The sequence below is a fragment of the Coregonus clupeaformis genome, unplaced genomic scaffold (genome assembly GCF_020615455.1).
Source record: "Coregonus clupeaformis isolate EN_2021a unplaced genomic scaffold, ASM2061545v1 scaf2508, whole genome shotgun sequence".
NCBI classification, from domain to species: Eukaryota; Metazoa; Chordata; class Actinopteri; order Salmoniformes; family Salmonidae; genus Coregonus; species Coregonus clupeaformis.
The window spans coordinates 13240-22224 of NW_025535962.1; the positions used below are offsets into that span (position 1 = coordinate 13240).

The following is an 8985-nucleotide window of genomic DNA, read 5'->3' on the forward strand; positions in this document are numbered from 1 at the left end:
TAGACAGGAGACAGTTAACTCACTGTGCTCTACAGACAGGAGACAGTTAACTCACTGTGTTCTACAGGCAGGAGACAGTTAACTCACTGTGTTCTACAGGCAGGAGACAGTTAACTCACTGTGTTCTACAGACAGGAGACAGTTAACTCACTGTGTTCTACAGACAGGAGACAGTTAACTCACTGTGTTCTATAGACAGGAGACAGTTAACTCACTGTGTTCTACAGACAGGAGACAGTTAACTCACTGTGCTCTACAGACAGGAGACAGTTAACTCACTGTGCTCTACAGACAGGAGACAGTTAACTCACTGTGTTCTATAGACAGGAGACAGTTAACTCACTGTGCTCTACAGACAGGGAGACAGTTAACTCACTGTGTTCTATAGACAGGAGACAGTTAACTCACTGTGCTCTACAGACAGGAGACAGTTAACTCACTGTGTTCTACAGGCAGGAGACAGTTAACTTACTGTGTTCTACAGGCAGGAGACAGTTAACTCACTGTGTTCTACAGACAGGAGACAGTTAACTCACTGCTCTACAGACAGGAGACAGTTAACTCACTGTGTTCTACAGACAGGAGACAGTTAACTCACTGTGTTCTACAGACAGGAGACAGTTAACTCACTGTGTTCTACAGACAGGAGACATTTAACTCACTGTGTTCTACAGACAGGAGGCAGTTAACTCACTGTGCTCTACAGACAGGAGACAGTTAACTAACTGTGTTCTACAGACAGGATACAGTTAACTCACTGTCTTCTACAGACAGGAGACAGTTAACTCACTGTGTTCTACAGACAGGAGACAGTTAACTCACTGTGCTCTACAGACAGGAGACAGTTAACTCACTGTGCTCTACAGACAGGAGATGACAGTTAACTCACTGTGTTCTACAGACAGGAGCCAGTTAACTCACTGTGTTCTACAGACAGGATATGACAGTTAACTCACTGTGTTCTACAGACAGGAGATGACAGTTAACTCACTGTGTTCTACAGACAGGAGACAGTTAACTCACTGTGTTCTACAGACAGGATATGACAGTTAACTCACTGTGTTCTACAGACAGGAGATGACAGTTAACTCACTGTGTTCTACAGACAGGAGATGACAGTTAACTCACTGTGTTCTACAGACAGGAGATGACAGGTAACTCACTGTGTTCTACAGACAGGAGACAGTTAACTCACTGTGTTCTACAGACAGGAGACAGTTAACTCACTGTGTTCTACAGACAGGAGACAGTTAACTCACTGTGTTCTACAGACAGGAGACAGTTAACTCACTGTGCTCTACAGACAGGAGACAGTTAACTCACTGTGTTCTACAGACAGGATACAGTTAACTCACTGTGTTCTACAGACAGGAGACAGTTAACTCACTGTGTTCTACAGACAGGAGACAGTTAACTCACTGTGCTCTACAGACAGAGACAGTTAACTCACTGTGCTCTACAGACAGGAGACAGTTAACTCACTGTGTTCTACAGACAGGAGACAGTTAACTCACTGTGTTCTACAGACAGGAGACAGTTAACTCACTGTGTTCTACAGACAGGAGACAGTTAACTCACTGTGTTCTACAGACAGGAGACAGTTAACTCACTGTGTTCTACAGACAGGAGACAGTTAACTCACTGTGTTCTACAGACAGGAGACAGTTAACTCACTGCTCTACAGACAGGAGACAGTTAACTCACTGTGTTCTACAGGCAGGAGACAGTTAACTCACTGTGTTCTACAGACAGGAGACAGTTAACTCACTGTGTTCTACAGACAGGGAGACAGTTAACTCACTGTGTTCTACAGACAGGAGACAGTTAACTCACTGTGTTCTACAGACAGGAGACAGTTAACTCACTGTGTTCTACAGACAGGAGAGACAGTTAACTCACTGTGTTCTACAGACAGGAGACAGTTAACTCACTGTGTTCACAGGCAGGAGACAGTTAACTCACTGTGTTCTACAGACAGGAGACAGTTAACTCACTGTGTTCTACAGACAGGAGACAGTTAACTCACTGTGTTCTACAGACAGGAGACAGTTAACTCACTGTGTTCTACAGACAGGAGACAGTTAACTCACTGTGTTCTACAGACAGGAGACAGTTAACTCACTGTGTTCTACAGACAGGAGACAGTTAACTCACTGTGTTCTACAGACAGGAGACAGTTAACTCACTGTGTTCTACAGACAGGAGACAGTTAACTCACTGTGTTCTACAGACAGGAGACAGTTAACTCACTGTGTTCTACAGACAGGAGACAGTTAACTCACTGTGTTCTACAGGCAGAGAGACAGTTAACTCACTGTGTTCTACAGACAGGAGACAGTTAACTCACTGTGTTCTACAGACAGGACACAGTTAACTCACTGTGTTCTACAGACAGGAGCCAGTTAACTCACTGTGTTCTACAGACAGGGAGACAGTTAACTCACTGTGTTCTACAGACAGGAGACAGTTAACTCACTGTGTTCTATAGACAGGAGACAGTTAACTCACTGTGCTCTACAGACAGGAGACAGTTAACTCACTGTGTTCTACAGACAGGAGACAGTTAACTCACTGTGTTCTACAGACAGGACACAGTTAACTCACTGTGTTCTACAGACAGGAGACAGTTAACTCACTGTGTTCTATAGACAGGAGACAGTTAACTCACTGTGTTCTACAGACAGGAGACAGTTAACTCACTGTGTTCTATAGACAGGAGACAGTTAACTCACTGTGTTCTACAGACAGGAGACAGTTAACTCACTGTGCTCTACAGACAGGGAGACAGTTAACTCACTGTGTTCTACAGACAGGAGACAGTTAACTCACTGTGCTCTACAGACAGGAGACAGTTAACTCACTGTGTTCTACAGACAGGAGACAGTTAACTCACTGTGTTCTACAGACAGGAGACTGTTAACTTACTGTGTTCTACAGACAGGAGACAGTTAACTCACTGTGCTCTACAGACAGGAGACAGTTAACTCACTGTGTTCTACAGACAGGAGACAGTTAACTCACTGTGCTCTACAGACAGGAGACAGTTAACTCACTGTGTTCTACAGACAGGAGACTGTTAACTTACTGTGTTCTACAGACAGGAGACAGTTAACTCACTGTGCTCTACAGACAGGAGACAGTTAACTCACTGTGTTCTACAGACAGGAGACAGTTAACTCACTGTGTTCTATAGACAGGAGACAGTTAACTCACTGTGCTCTACAGACAGGAGACAGTTAACTCACTGTGTTCTACAGACAGGAGACAGTTAACTCACTGTGTTCTACAGACAGGACACAGTTAACTCACTGTGTTCTACAGACAGGAGACAGTTAACTCACTGTGTTCTATAGACAGGAGACAGTTAACTCACTGTGTTCTACAGACAGGAGACAGTTAACTCACTGTGTTCTATAGACAGGAGACAGTTAACTCACTGTGTTCTACAGACAGGAGACAGTTAACTCACTGTGCTCTACAGACAGGAGACAGTTAACTCACTGTGTTCTACAGACAGGAGACAGTTAACTCACTGTGCTCTACAGACAGGAGACAGTTAACTCACTGTGTTCTACAGACAGGAGACAGTTAACTCACTGTGTTCTACAGACAGGAGACTGTTAACTTACTGTGTTCTACAGACAGGAGACAGTTAACTCACTGTGCTCTACAGACAGGAGACAGTTAACTCACTGTGTTCTACAGACAGGAGACAGTTAACTCACTGTGCTCTACAGACAGGAGACAGTTAACTCACTGTGTTCTACAGACAGGAGACTGTTAACTTACTGTGTTCTACAGACAGGAGACAGTTAACTCACTGTGCTCTACAGACAGGAGACAGTTAACTCACTGTCCTCTACAGAGAAAGACAACACAGAGCAGGAACACCAATCTGATCAGATTAAGAAACTGTAGTTGAAGCGAAAATATGCCTCCTTCAAGTCTATGCAATGCTAGTGAGACACACACACACATTACTACTCCTAATCACCATCCTGCAATGCTAGTGAGACACACACATTACTACTCCTAATCACCATCCTGCAATGCTAGTGAGACACACACATTACTACTCCTAATCACCATCCTGCAATGCTAGTGAGACACACACATTACTACTCCTAATCACCATCGGTTTGAGCATCTTCTTCTTCAGTCCGTTGTTCTGTACGTACTGTGGTCCAGGCACACAGCTGACCACGGCTGGCATGCCACCTTCACAGGACCCTGTGGCATTTCCTATGGAGTGAGAATAGATACACAATTATGTAAATACACAGAATACAACTCACAAATATGCACAGTGAATATATTCAACATAACTCTGGTCTGATCATGGTGCAATCTCCCTCCATAATTACCCTTGTTGGACTCCAGGGGGCAGGCTGCCAGGTGGACCTCAGTGCCAACACACGCCACAGAGTGGAGGCGATACTGATGCTTCTGACGCTCAGTGTTCAGTCTGGAGGGGTTTGAATGGGGGAGGAGGAGTAGGAGGAGGAGGAGGAGGAGGGGGAGGAGGAGGAGGAAGGGGAAGGGGAGGAGGAAGGGGAGGAGGAAGGGGAGGAGGAGGAGGAGGAAGGGGGGAGGAGAAAGGGGGGGAGGAGGAGGAGGAGGAGGAAGGGGAAGGAGAGGGGGAGGAGGAGGAGGGAGGAGGAAGGGGGGGAAGGGGAGGAGGAGGAGGAAGAAGGGGAGGGGAGGAGGAGGAGGAAGGGGGGAGGAGGAGGGGAAGGGGGGGGAGGAGGAGGAGGAGGAGGAGGAGGAGGAGGAGGGAGGAAGGGGAAGGAGAGGGGAAGGAGAGGAGAGGAGGAAGGGGGAAGGGGAGGAGGAGGAGGAAGGGGAGGGAAGGGGAGGAGCAGGAGAGGAGGAGGAAGGGGAGGAGGAGGGGGGAGGGAGGAGGAGGAGGAGGAGGAGGAGGAGGAGGAGGAGGAGGAGGAGGAAGGGGGAGGAGGAGGAGGAGGGGGGTGGGAGGAGGAGGAGCAGGAGGAGGAGGAGGAGGAGGAAGAGGAAGGGGAAGGAGAGGGGAGGAGGAGGAGGAGGGGGAGGGGGAAGGGGGAGGAGGAGGAGGGGGGAGGAGGGGAGGGAGGAGGAGGAGGAGGAGGAGGAGGAAGGGGAGGAGTAGGAGGAAGGAGAGGAGCAAGGGGAGGAGGAGGGAGGAGGAGGAGGAAGGGGAGGGGGAGAGGAGGAGGAGCAGGTGAAAGGGGAGGAGGAGGAGGAGGAGAGGAGGAGGAGGAGGAGCGGGAGGAAGGGGAGGAGGAGCAGGTAGAGGAGGCACACGAGGAGGAGGAAGGGGAGGGGAAGAGGGGGATGATACAGAAAAGAGTGAGTGGAATGTGGCTGTGTGCACCAGGGTTGGAGTCAACACCATTCTGGGCCCTACAGTTCACCATGGAGCAGGTAGTGTTGAACTGAGCTGGGCCAGACAGTACAGTATAGAGCAGGTAGTGTTGAACTGAGCTGGGCCAGACAGTACAGTATAGAGCAGGTAGAGTTGAACTGAGCTGGGCCAGACAGTACAGTATAGAGCAGGTAGAGTTGAACTGAGCTGGGCCAGACAGTACAGTATAGAGCAGGTAGAGTTGAACTGAGCTGGGCCAGACAGTACAGTATAGAGCAGGTAGAGTTGAACTGAGCTGGGCCAGACAGTACAGTATAGAGCAGGTAGAGTTGAACTGAGCTGGGCCAGACAGTACATTATAGAGCAGGTAGTGTTGAACTGAGCTGGGCCAGACAGTACAGTATAGAGCAGGTAGTGTTGAACTGAGCTGGGCCAGACAGTACAGTATAGAGCAGGTAGTGTTGAACTGAGCTGGGCCAGACAGTACAGTATAGAGCAGGTAGGGTTGAACTGAGCTGGACCCAGACAGTACAGTATAGAGCAGGTAGTGTTGAACTGAGCTGGGCCAGACAGTACAGTATAGAGCAGGTAGTGTTGAACTGAGCTGGGCCAGACAGTACAGTATAGAGCAGGTAGTGTTGAACTGAGCTGGGCCAGACAGTACAGTATAGAGCAGGTAGAGTTTAACTGAGCTGGGCCAGACAGTACAGTATAGAGCAGGTAGTGTTGAACTGAGCTGGGCCAGACAGTACAGTATAGAGCAGGTAGGGTTGAACTGAGCTGGGCCAGACAGTACAGTATAGAGCAGGTAGTGTTGAACTGAGCTGGGCCAGACAGTACAGATAGAGCAGGTAGAGTTTAACTGAGCTGGGCCAGACAGTACAGTATAGAGCAGGTAGGGTTGAACTGAGCTGGGCCAGACAGTACAGTCTGGAGCATCCCAAATGAACCCTATGAGCCCTGGTCAAAAGTAGTGCACTATATAGTGAATAGGTGCCATTCTCTGGTCTAAAGTAGTGCACTATATAGTGAACAGGGTGGCATTTGGGACGTAAGCATTTCTCAGACCTCAGAGTGCCCTCTTATCCCTGACCTGGGCAGATTTATAGACCCTGCTGTTCACAATGCCCAGATGAGCCGGGAAATAATCAAATTGTCAGCAGATACACGCAGGAAACCATTTTATGCAGGAGATCATTAAGGGGAAATAGCTACTTTAGATTTTTTCCCCCAGTCAGTTTACCTTTTCTTTAACCCAGAGATGAATGGTTTAGCATTAGCTTTGGGTGGCAGCCTGTATAGTCAACATTGGTTAGGTGATGATGATGATGATGATGAGGATGAGGATGATGAGGATGATGATGATGATGATGATGATGATTGTAAATGCAATGGGAGAAAATATTAACCAAGTTAGAACCACAAGTTACATTATGTTACACGTTACATTGTGTGTTTTAGTATTTAGTGTTTTAGTATTTAGTGTTTTAGTATTTTGTGTTTTAGTAGTATGTGTTTTAGTATGTGTTTTAGCACACCATTCAGCAGAAGCTAACTGAGCAATGCAGCACTTTATACAACTATAAAGTGATTGATATGTTCTGTTCCACACCAAAAAGCAAGGAAATGTCGAAAAGTTGTAGTTCAGAATGTTGAACTAGAGATGCAGACTTCAACATCCAGAGGGCAGATTGACATCCAGAGGGCAGATTGACATCCAGAGGGCAGATTGACATCCAGAGGGCAGATTGACATCCAGAGGGCAGATTGACATCCATCACGTAACATTTATTTTCAAAAGGACTTCCTGGAACAGGCGGCTGGTGGCACCTTAATTGGGGAGGACGGGCTCATAGTAATGGCTGGAACGGAATCAATGGAATGGTATCGAACACATCAAACACGCGTTTTCCATGCGTTCGATACCATTCCATTTACTCCGTTCAGCCATTACTATGAGCCCGTCCTCCCCGGTCCCTCCTCTTAGCAGCCCCCTGTGCTTCTTTAGAATCCTTTTTAGGGGGAATATCTTTACAAAATGTAGTGGTTTAAAATTTCAGATCAATCTGCAATCCTATTTTGCTGAGTTGCATTTCTGTGACTAGGAAAGCTGAGTCAGATGAAGACCACAAAATATTTACGCTCGAATGAGTAAAGAAGAGACTAGAAGGAAGCTGGGTGGTTACAGTAGCTGGGTGGTTACAGCAGCTGGGTGGTAACAGCAGCTGGGTGGTTACAGCAGCTGGGTGGTTACAGCAGCTGGGTGGTAACAGCAGCTGGGTGGTAACAGCAGCTGGGTGGTTACAGCAGCTGGGTGGTTACAGCAGCTGGGTGGTAACAGCAGCTGGGTGGTAACAGCAGCTGGGTGGTTACAGCAGCTGGGTGGTAACAGCAGCTGGGTGGTTACAGCAGCTGGGTGGTTACAGTATCTAAACTGATGTTCTATAAAGTGACTGAACTCACGACCCCTACAGTACAACCCACTGTCAGAAACAACAGGTTTCGTCCCAAAATGGGCACCTATTTCCTACATAGTGCACTACTTTAGACCAGAGTGTGCTACATAGGGAGTAGGGTACCATTTGGACCAGAAGCCCAGTCTCAGGGAGGGGCAAGACAGTGGGTTGTTCTCTGAGATACCTATACCTGGCACCAGCAGAAACATTAACCTCGGCTCTGGCCTTTCTCACTGCTGCTCTCTTTCTCAGACGGGCTCTGCAATGGCAAACAGCAACATGACATCACACAGAGACACTTGTGAGGCAGACAGACACTCACACAGGTAAGGTACTGTACCCGTGCACACACGCGACAGAACATATAACCCCCCTGATCACAGACGGCGTGGGATAGCTGTGGTTTAGAGGAGAACAGTAAGGAGTGCTTCCTGGGTAATGCCACAGGTAACAGTAGAGAACAGTAAGGAGTGCTTCCTGGGTAATGCCACAGGTAACAGTAGAGAACAGTAAGGAGTGCTTCCTGGGTAATGCCACAGGTAACAGTAGAGAACAGTAAGGAGTGCTTCCTGGGTAATGCCTACAGGTAACAGTAGAGAACAGTAAGGAGTGCTTCCTGGGTAATGCCACAGGTAACAGTAGAGAACAGTAAGGAGTGCTTCCTGGGTAATGCCACAGGTAACAGTAGAGAACAGTAAGGAGTGCTTCCTGGGTAATGCCACAGGTAACAGTAGAGAACGTTGTGTTAAGTACACCATTATACTATTAAGTTGCACTAATATTACATGACTGTTTCAATTTCAATAGCAGAGATATTTTTGAAGTATTAATATGTGCACTATGTATACAAAAGTATGTGGACACCCCTTCAAATTAGTGGATTTGGCTATTTCAGCCACACCCGTTGCTGACAGGTAATTAAAATCGAGCACACAGCCATGCACTCTCCACAGACAAACATTGGCAATAGAATGGCCTTACTGAAGAGCTCAGTGACCTTCAACGTGGCACCATCATAGGATGTCACCTTTCCAAAAAGTCAGTGCGTCGAACTTCTGCCCTGCTAGAGCTGCCCCGGTCAACTGTAAGTGCTGTTATTGTGAAGTGGAAACGTCTAGGGGCAACAACGGCTCAGCATCGAAGTGGTAGGCCACACAAGCTCACAGAACAGGACCGCTGAGTGCTGAA

General features: G+C 47.5%; 1 long non-coding RNA gene across 2 annotated transcripts; it reads right to left on the bottom strand.

The window, feature by feature from the left end:
• Nucleotides 1-4112: 4112 nt before the first annotated feature.
• Nucleotides 4113-8319, bottom strand: LOC123488805. 2 transcript variants are annotated; one of them, XR_006660303.1, is made up of 4 exons: nt 7988-8319; nt 6585-6635; nt 4365-4465; nt 4113-4242 (listed from the first exon to the last, which is right to left on the bottom strand). It is a non-coding gene; the product is annotated as an uncharacterized LOC123488805 (long non-coding RNA). The 2 variants fall into 2 exon arrangements; XR_006660302.1 differs by lacking the exon at nt 7988-8319 and having other exon boundaries at nt 4114-4242; nt 6585-7054.
• Between the last annotated feature and the right edge of the window lie 666 nt (nt 8320-8985).